Source organism: Hemitrygon akajei, chromosome 2 (assembly GCF_048418815.1).
Source record: "Hemitrygon akajei chromosome 2, sHemAka1.3, whole genome shotgun sequence".
NCBI classification, from domain to species: Eukaryota; Metazoa; Chordata; class Chondrichthyes; order Myliobatiformes; family Dasyatidae; genus Hemitrygon; species Hemitrygon akajei.
Window position 1 is genome coordinate 189,008,641 of NC_133125.1, and position 10,736 is coordinate 189,019,376.

Sequence of the window (10,736 nt, forward strand, 5' to 3'; positions counted from 1 at the left end):
CAAGTTAGAAAAGTGTTTAACTGGAGTAAGGGGAATTATGAGGCTACCAGGTAGGAAATTGGAGGCTTAAATTGGAAACAGATGTTCTCAGGGAGAAGTACGGAAGAAATGTGGCAAATATTCGGGGGTATTTGTGTAGAGTTCTGTATAGGCACATTCCAATGAGACAGGAAAGTTATGGTAGGGTACAGGAACCGTGGTGTACAAAGGCTGTAATAAATCTAGTCAATAAGAAAAGCTTACAAAAGGTTCAGAGAGCTAGGTAATGTTAGAGATCTAGAAGATTATAAGGCTACTAGGAAGGAGCTTAAGAAGGAAATTAGGAGAGCCAGAAGGGGCCATGAGAAGGCTTGGTGGTTGTAGACGGGTTACGTTCTGCATGGAGGTCGGTCACCAGTGGAGTGCCTCAAGGATCTGTTCTGGGACCCTTATTCATCTTGATTTTTATAAATGACCTGGATGAAGAAGTGGAGGGATGGGTTAGTAATTTTGCTGATGACACAAAGATTGGAGGTGTTGTGAATATTGTAGAGGCTGTCAGAGGTCACAGCGGGACATTGATAGGATGCAAAAATGGGCTGAGAAGTGGCAGATGGAGTTCAACGCACATATAAGTGCGAAGTGGTTCATTCTGGTAGGTCAAATATGATGGCGGAATATAGTATTAATGGTGAAACTCTTGGCAGTGTGGAGGATCAGAGGGATCTTGGGGTCTGAGTCTATAAGACATTCAAAGCAGCTGCACAGGCTGACTCTGTGGTTAAGAAGGCGTATGGTGTATTGGCCTTCATCAATAGTGGAATTGAATTTAGGAGCCAAGAGGTAATGTTGCAGCTGTATAGGTCTCTGGTCAGACCCCACTTGAAGTACTGTGCTCAGTTCTGGTCACCTCACTACAGGAAGGATGTGGAAGCCTAGTGCGGGTGTAGAGGAGATTTACAAGGATGTTGCCTGGATTGCAGAGCATGCCTTATGAGAATAGGTTGAGTGAACTCGGCCTTTTCCCCTTGGAGCGACGGAGGATGAGAGGTGACCTAATAGAGGTGTATGAGATGATGAGAGGCATTGAGCATGTGGATAGTCAGAGGCTTTTTCTCAGGGCTGAAATGGTTGCCACAAGAGGACACAGGTTTAAGGTGCAGGGGAGTAGGTACAGAGATATCGGGGCAAGTTTTTTACTGAGAGCGGTGAGTGTGTGGAATGGGCTGCTGGCAACAGTGGTGGAGCCGGATACGATAGGGTCTTTTAAGAGGCTTTTAGATAAGTACATGGAGCTTAGTAAAATAGAGGGCTATAGGTAAGCCTAGTAATTTCTGAGGTGGGGACATGTTCACACAACTTTGTGGGCTGAAGGGCCTGTATTGTGCTGTAGGTTTTCCGTGTTTCTAAATCACGGGGAAACATTCCTCAGGTCAGAATCCATCAATGTTGAGGATGAATTACTGATCCATTCTTGCCTTAAATATCTCATGGTCTGAGACTGCTAGAACTTTCTGGCGGCAGAATCTGAAGGTCTTTGCATTCAACTAGGAGTTAAATTAAGACCTGGCATCTAAAGGGCTGTTGATAACCAGTCATATCTACAAAACACTCAGCAGTATCCTTAAAAGGTGATGTATTTCAGACTAATACTGACTTATAAGTAATAGAACATAGAACAGTACTCCCTCCACACGGGAATATGTTCTTTGGCCTACAACTAAATGGCTAAATAAACTAATCCCCTCTGCCTACACAATGTCTATATTATTCCATTTGCTCACATTCGAGTGCTTATCTAAACATCTTTTAAAAGTCTGTTTCTCTCTCTGCTAACACCCCAGAAAGTGCATTCCAGCATCCATCACTCCTTGTGTTTAAAAAAACTGTCCCTCACATCTCTTTTGAAATGATCCCACTCTCACCTTCAATGCATGCTCACTGGCTTAAACATTCGGGAAAAATATACTCTGCCTACTCTATCTATGCCTCTCATAATCTTAATCAGATCTTCCCGCAGCCTCCGCTGTTCCAGAGAAAACAACCCAACTTTGTCTAACCTCTTGTCTTCACACATAATCCAGATGGCATTCTAGTAAGACACACAAAGGTTCGTCAGGACTCATTCTGGTAAACCTTTTCTGTATCCCTTCAAAGCCCCCACATCCTTCCTAGAAAGGTTTGACCAGAAGTGTTTGCAATACTCCAGACTCAGCCTAGCTAGTTTTATAAAACTGCAACATAACTTCCTGTGTTCTGAACTCAATACGATGACTAGTAAAGGTAAACATGTGGCATGCCTTCTTAACCACACTATCAACCTGTGTAGTCACTTTCAGGGAGCAAGGAACTTGGATCATTCTGCTCAGCAACACTGTTCAGGATCTTGCTTTTAACAGTGAACTCCCTCTTTGCATTTGACTGACCAAGAGGCAACACTTCACGATATTGTCAAGTAAACCAGAGTTTATTGAGAATTTTGCCGACATTACAAGATTCAAAATATTTATCTGAGTATTCTCAATATTAGTGGCTGACCATGGTCCACATTCTCAGCATCTTCTGTCTACCCCCTTCAGAAAGTTGTGGATCACTCAAGCACATTATCAAACAATCACATTTTAAGTGTTGATGGAATATAAACCAACAAGTTTATGCAGATGGGTTAATTGTTAGATGTACAAGAACCTGCAGCATTGAAACTAAATCACAAAACATTTTCTCAGTTAGTTGACTCTAATGCAACTGTAGTTCCTGGTCACACGTCAGAAACATCCTACAACATCTGCTATTTCCCAGGAATCGTCCTCAGGTCACTTGTATTTAAGCTAAAACCAATGACATCAGTCAGGATATCTCCAGCTCTGCCCACTTCAGGGTCCCATGAAGAGTGTTCATTCATGGATATAACTGCACTGCCTGGTGTCACTTCTGCACACATGGCCTTTGTTATTCAACTGTCTGGGGTTGTCTCTGCACACATTCTCTTTCAACTGAATCCCTGGATTATGCATTGTCGCAGAGCTATGGCAGTGATGAGGTTTGGTGACTTTTCTCCCTCCTCTTCTTCCTCCTCCCACTCACACTCTTCTCCCTCCCACTCCTCCTCTTGTAACCCCTCAGGTGTCCTCAACTCCTGCCCTCTTTCCAGAGCAAAGTTATGGAGCATACAGCAGACAACGATGAACTTAGAGACACGATCAGGGCTATACTGTAGACTTCCTCCTGATCTTGACAAGCAACGAAACCTGTGTTTGAGCATTGCAATGGTCCGCCTGATGGATCCGTGGCTACAGGCATGGCGACAATTGTACTGGTGCTCGCTGGAACTCCTGGGGTTCCTAATTGGGGTCATGAGCCATGGGGTTAAGGGATAATCAGAGCTCCCCAACAGCCAACCTGACACTTGACATTCAGGCCCAAAGAGCGGAGGCACAGAGGATTCCTGCAGGATGAACGAGTGGCAGGTGCCGCCAGGAAAACGCGAGCACACGTGCATCACCCGATGTCTGTGGTCACACACTAGCTGGACCTTGAGGGAGTGGAATCCTTTTGCATTGATATAGACACCTGGGTTGTCATAGGGAGCTCTGAGTGCCACATGGACACAGCCCAGGACGCCTTGCACACCTGGGAACCCTGCAATCTTACGGAAGCCCAGTTCTCGCTGCTCCTGGCTCTCCCTCTCCATGGGGAAGGAAATGAACTGGTTCCTCTTATCATAAAGCACCTCTGTAACATCTCTGATGCAGCAGTGAATGGCAAATTGGGTGATATCATTGATGATGCCGGTGGCAGCTTGGAATGAGCCAGTGGTGTAGAAATTAAGAGCCACTGTGACTTTGACAGCCACGGGGAGAGCAGTCCAGGCCCTGGTCCGGGGTTGAAGCTGTGCCTGAACAAGGAGACACAGTTCAGTTACTGCCTCTCTGCTGAACCCCAGCCGCTGCACACACTGCTCCTCACTCAGGTTTAGGTACGATGTGCGGTTCCTAAACACCCGCCTGCTGTAGGGTCTTCGCCCACGACGTACTGTTCCTCCTCTGGACCTGCCTTCTGCTCTGCCTCTAGATCCTGATCCATCTCTTCCCATAACTCCAGCACCAAGTATTACTCCCCGTCCACATCCAGATCCGAGTCCAATCAACACGCCAGGTCTTGCATTCGGTCCAGGAACAGCACCAGGTCTTATTCGGACTTTGGGATACACTACAAATTCTTGCTTTTTCTCCTCCTCATCCTCCAGCCCCAGGGGAAGGCTCAACAACACTCCCATCACTTTGGTTCCACACTCGACCCTCAACCCAGGGTCCTGTTCAAGGAGCCTGCCGCTCCCCCTAAGATCTGGACCTCACCTTCTTCCCTCTGCTCCGCTCCACACCCGATGGAATCTGGTCCCAGGACCTTACCCAGTTCCCCTTCACCCCCACCGCCCACTGATCTTGACAGCTTCCACTGCCCTACTGGATCCTTGAACCCCGTTTCCTTACAGTTAGTGGCCCCTTGCCTCCTTGATCCAGTACCAGCTCCCAGAGGAGCCTGGGATCTGGCCCCCGGTCCCTCCACTTGCCCAGGGATTCGACCCTCACTTCCTCCTAGTGCCCAGGGATCCGGATTCTGCTACTCCCACCCCCACCGCCCAGGGATCCGGATTCTGCTACTCCCACCCCCACCGCCCAGGGATCCGGCCCTCACTTCCTCCTAGTGCCCAGGGATCCGGATTCTGCTCCCACACCAGCCCGGGGATCCGGTCCCGCTCCTCCCCCTCCCTGTCTGGGGATCCGGTCCCGCTCCCCCCCCCCCTCCCTGTACGGGGATCCGGTCCCTCTCCCTGTACGGGGATCCGGTCCCGCTCCCCCCCCCCCCTGTACGGGGATCCGGTCCCGCTCCCCCCCCCCCGTCTGGGGATCCGGTCCCGCTCCCCCCCCCCCCCCTGTCTGGGGATCCGGTCCCGCTCCCCCCCCTCTCCCTGTACGGGGATCCGGTCCCGCTCCCCTCCTCTCCCTGTACAGGGATCCGGTCCCGCTCCCCCCCCCCCCTCCCTGTCTGGGGATCTGGTCCCGCTCCCCCCCTCTCCCTGTACGGGGATCCGGTCCCGCTCCCCCCCCCCCCTGTCTGGGGATCCGGTCCCGCTCCCCCCCCTCTCCCTGTCTGGGGATCCGGTCCCGCTCCCCCCCCTCTCCCTGTACGGGGATCCGGTCCCGCTCCCCCCCCTCTCCCTGTCTGGGGATCCGGTCCCGCTCCCCCCCTCTCCCTGTCTGGGGATCCGGTCCCGCTCCCCCCCCTCTCCCTGTACGGGGACCCGGTCCCGCTCCCCCCCTCTCCCTGTCTGGGGATCCGGTCCCGCTCCCCCCCCTCTCCCTGTCTGGGGATCCGGTCCCGCTCCCCCCCCTCTCCCTGTACGGGGACCCGGTCCCGCTCCCCCCCCCTCTCCCTGTACGGGGACCCGGTCCCGCTCCCCCCCTCTCCCTGTCTGGGGATCCGGTCCCGCTCCCCCCCTCTCCCTGTCTGGGGATCCGGTCCCGCTCCCCCCCCTCTCCCTGTACGGGGATCCGGTCCCGCTCCCCCCCTCTCCCTGTCTGGGGATCCGGTCCCGCTCCCCCCCTCTCCCTGTCTGGGGATCCGGACCCGGACCTGCTCTGCACCGTTTTCCTTCAGGTCGCTGCCAGGACAGTGTCACGTGAGCGAGCAGAACAGTGCTGATTGGCGGAGAGAGCAAGGGCACGAACGCGGGATGGGGAGGGGAGAGAGTGATAGGGATGCGGAGAGAGCGGGAGGGGTGGGGAGGGTTATGGAGAGAGAGATAGGGATGCGGAGAGAGCGGGAGGGGTGGGGAGGGTTATGGAGAGAGAGATAGGGATACGGAGAGAGCGGGAGGGGTGGGGAGGGTTATGGAGAGAGTGATGGGGATGCGGAGAGAGCGGGAGGGGTGGGGAGGGTTATGGAGAGAGTGATGGGGATGCGGAGAGAGCGGGAGGGGTGGGGAGGGTTATGGAGAGAGTGATGGGGATGCGGAGAGAGCGGGAGGGGTGGGGAGGGTTATGGAGAGAGAGATGGGGATGCGGAGAGAGCGGGAGGGGTGGGGAGGGTTATGGAGAGAGTGATGGGGATGCGGAGAGAGCGGGAGGGGTGGGGAGGGTTATGGAGAGAGTGATAGGGATGCGGAGAGAGCGGGAGGGGTGGGGAGGGTTATGGAGAGAGTGATAGGGATGCGGAGAGAGCGGGAGGGGTGGGGAGGGTTATGGAGAGAGTGATAGGGATGCGGAGAGAGCGGGAGGGGTGGGGAGGGTTATGGAGAGAGTGATGGGGATGCGGAGAGAGCGGGAGGGGAGAGAGTGATAGGGATGCGGAGAGAGCGGGAGGGGGTGGGGAGGGTTATGGAGAGAGTGATAGGGATGCGGAGAGAGCGGGAGGGGTGGGGAGGGTTATGGAGAGAGAGATAGGGATGCGGGGAGAGCGGGAGGGGTGGGGAGGGTTATGGAGAGAGTGATAGGGATGCGGAGAGAGCGGGAGGGGTGGGGAGGGTTATGGAGAGAGTGATAGGGATGCGGAGAGAGCGGGAGGGGTGGGGAGGGTTATGGAGAGAGTGATAGGGATGCGGAGAGAGCGGGAGGGGTGGGGAGGGTTATGGAGAGAGTGATAGGGATGCGGAGAGAGCGGGAGGGGTGGGGAGGGTTATGGAGAGAGTGATAGGGATGCGGAGAGAGCGGGAGGGGTGGGGAGGGTTATGGAGAGAGTGATAGGGATGCGGAGAGAGCGGGAGGGGTGGGGAGGGTTATGGAGAGAGTGATAGGGATGCGGAGAGAGCGGGAGGGGTGGGGAGGGTTATGGAGAGAGTGATAGGGATGCGGAGAGAGCGGGAGGGGTGGGGAGGGTTATGGAGAGAGTGATAGGGATGCGGAGAGAGCGGGAGGGGTGGGGAGGGTTATGGAGAGAGTGATAGGGATGCGGAGAGAGCGGGAGGGATGGGGAGGGTTATGGAGAGAGTGATGGGGATGCGGAGAGAGCGGGAGGGGTGGGGAGGGTTATGGAGAGAGAGATGGGGATGCGGAGAGAGCGGGAGGGGTGGGGAGGGTTATGGAGAGAGTGATAGGGATGCGGAGAGAGCGGGAGGGGTGGGGAGGGTTATGGAGAGAGTGATAGGGATGCGGAGAGAGCGGGAGGGATGGGGAGGGTTATGGAGAGAGTGATAGGAATGCGGAGAGAGCGGGAGGGATGGGGAGGGTTATGGAGAGAGTGATAGGATGTGGGGAGGGTTATGGAGAGAGAGATAAGGATGCGGAGAGAGCGGGAGGGGTGGGGAGGGTTATGGAGAGAGTGATAGGGATGCGGGGAGAGCGGGAGGGGTGGGGAGGGTTATGGAGAGAGTGATAGGGATGCGGAGAGAGCGGGAGGGGTGGGGAGGGTTATGGAGAGAGTGATAGGGATGCGGAGAGAGCGGGAGGGGTGGGGAGGGTTATGGAGAGAGTGATAGGGATGCGGAGAGAGCGGGAGGGGTGGGGAGGGTTATGGAGAGAGAGAGATAGGGATGCGGAGAGAGCGGGAGGGGTGGGGAGGGTTATGGAGAGAGAGATGGGGATGCGGAGAGAGCGGGAGGGGTGGGGAGGGTTATGGAGAGAGAGAGATGGGGATGCGGAGAGAGCGGGAGGGGTGGGGAGGGTTATGGAAAGAGTGATGGGGATGCGGAGAGAGCGGGAGGGGTGGGGAGGGTTATGGAAAGAGTGATGGGGATGCGGAGAGAGCGGGAGGGGTGGGGAGGGTTATGGAGAGAGTGATGGGGATGCGGAGAGAGCGGGAGGGGTGGGGAGGGTTATGGAGAGAGTGATAGGGATGTGGGGAGAGCGGGAGGGGTGGGGAAGGTTATGGAGAGAGAGATAGGGATGCGGAGAGAGCGGGAGGGATGGGGAGGGTTATGGAGAGAGAGATAGGGATGCGGAGAGAGCGGGAGGGGTGGGGAAGGTTATTGAGAGAGAGATAGGGATGCGGAGAGAGCGGGAGGGATGGGGAGGGTTATGGAGAGAGAGATAGGGATGCGGAGAGAGCGGGGGGGGGTGGGGAAGGTTATTGAGAGAGAGATAGGGATGCGGAGAGAGCGGGAGGGGGTGGGGAAGGTTATGGAGAGAGAGATAGGGATGCGGAGAGAGCGGGAGGGATGGGGAGGGTTATGGAGAGAGAGATAGGGATGCGGAGAGAGCGGGAGGGGTGGGGAAGGTTATGGAGAGAGAGATAGGGATGCGGAGAGAGCGGGAGGGATGGGGAGGGTTATGGAGAGAGTGATGGGATGTGGGGAGGGTTATGGAGAGAGTGATAGGGATGCGGAGAGAGCGGGAGGGTGGGGAGGGTTATGGAGAGAGTGATGGGATGTGGGGGAGGGTTATGAGGAAAGTGATGGGATGGGGAGGGGAAGTGCAGAGTCCCGTAAAAAGTGCAGAGTCCCTGTCAATCGCCACCTCCTGGTCACGGTAGAGAAAGACGACTGACAGGCCAGTCTCACGGGAAAGGCGAGTCAGATCCTGGAGAAGGAGGATATTGTCCTGGCTGGATCGTTTTGAACCATATAGGACTTATCAGGGTGGACTACTTGAGCCAGCAAAAAGCACAGATGATTGGCCATTGCCTAGGCAAAGATCTTAAACACTGCACTGAAGAAAGATACTGGGTGCCAATTCAATGGAGATCCCCTTTCTTTGGCAGCAAGGCTACAACTGCTCTGTGCGAAGAGAGGGGCATCTCATCCATAGCCAGGCTTTCCCCCAATACCCTGGTATAACCAACCCTCAGAATATACCAGAATGTTTCAAAGGTACAATTTAATGTCAGAAATGTATTCAACATACCTCCTGAAATGCTTTTTCTTTGCAACCATCCACAAAAACAGAGGAGTGCCCCAAAGAATGAACGACAGTTAAAGGTTAAAACCCCAAAGTCCTTCCCAGCTCTCCTCCCTCCCGCGTGTAAGCAGCAGCAAGCAACAATTCACCCCTCCCTGGAGGGATTCCACTCTCAGCCTGTCCGGTCCCAGGAACGTGCCTGTCTGTAGCTGGTAGAGGGCAGTGGTCAGCTGCTCCAAAGATAGTGGAGCATCCAGTCACTCAGCACAATCAAAGTTAACCCTTGGCAAGTCCTCACAAGACAGATCTGTCAAGAATAAAACCTCATAGAAGGAATGGACCTTTGAAGTAATTCCAGCCAGATCCATATGGATGAGCCGTCCTCTGCCAGCAATTCCGTAAGCTGTCTGTGAATGCCCTCCCCTTTTCGAGAGCAGGACCCCCAACCTCAAAGCTGCCTCTGGACCTTTCGAGCTACAGGTGTCTCAACACTGAGACCATAAGACAAAGGAGGAGAATTAAGCCATTCAGCCCATCTAGTCTGCTCCACCTTTTTGCCATTGTTGATCCCAGATCCCATTCAACCCTATACCTGCCCTCTCACCATATCCCTTGATGCCCCAACCAATCAAGTCTCTATCAACTTCTGCTTTGGATATATGTATGGGCTTGGCATCCACTGCAGCCTGTGGCAGAACATCCCATAGATTTACTAATCTTTGGCTAAAAAAATTCCTCCTTACTTCTGTTCTAAAAGGTCACCCTTCAATTTGGAGGCTGTGTCCTCCACTTCTGGATATTCCCATCATAGGCAACACCCTCTCCACATCCACGTTATCTAGTCTTCGCAACATTCGGTAGGTTTCAATGTGATTCCCATCCGTGCCCCCACATTCTACTAAATTCAACTGAGTACAGGCCCAAAGCTGCCAAAGGCATCTCGTGTGCTAAACCCTCCATTCCTGGAATCATCCTCATGAACCTCCTCTGGACTCTCTCCAATGACAACACATCCTTTCTGAGAAAACTGTTGACAATACTCCAAGTGCAGCCTGACTAGTGTATTATAAAGCTTCAGCATTATCTCCTTGTTTTTATATTTATTCCCCTTGAAATAAATGCCAATATTGCATTTGCCTTCTTTACCACAGATTCAACATGTAAACTGAACTTCTGGGACCTTTTTACAAGGACTCCCAAGTCCCTCTGCACCTCTGATGTTCTGCACCTCTGGCAGTCTTGCATCCTCTGCAAGTCACAGGGCCAGAGAACTTAAGGAGGATGTCAACAAAATGGCCACCCTGCTGGAATTGGAGCTGAGATGGCTCATGTGGACCACCCCCCCCCCCCCCCCCCACCACTTCAGGACCCCAATGGATTCATCTCCTGGAATGCACTGGCTTTCCTACAAATTTTGCATATCTCCCATTCGGAAGACAGAGAGATGATGGAATCTGAAGAGACCCTGCCCCCTCACCACCACTGGCATTAAGGATTACCACACTTAACTTCATCCTATCAACACTCCTCAGCAGAGCTCTTCTTCCCTGTCATCACCCAACAACCTTGCTCTAGGGACTCCAGGCATCTCTTAAACTGGTGTCTCTCCTTATGGGTGACTTTAGCTTCCTTCCCCTTCTTTTGGAGGGTTGTGCTGATTAACTAAATGACCCCTTGCAGAGTATCGCTCAGTGGCCAGCTGGGCCTTGAAAGGTTTCCTCCAGCAGTCTTTCACAAACTGCTGGATCTCCTCCAGAGGCAGGCTGTGACTGATTGCTGGGGTCGAGGAAGTCTGCCATCTCAACTTCAAAAAGTCCTCTTCCCACTCCCCGCATCCAACATTCTTGGTACTCTCCAACAGTCAACGTCTGCACCCAACGTGACCACCTCACTGTGACTCCAATGGGAGACCCAATCACAGGCTCT

The 10,736-nt window shown here is 53.7% G+C and overlaps 1 pseudogene; it reads right to left on the reverse strand.

Moving 5' to 3' along the window:
* The window catches only part of LOC140721709 (AP-1 complex subunit beta-1-like), a 132,900-nt pseudogene extending 124,002 nt beyond the window's left edge, over window positions 1-8,898 (reverse strand).
* Between the last annotated feature and the right edge of the window lie 1,838 nt (window positions 8,899-10,736).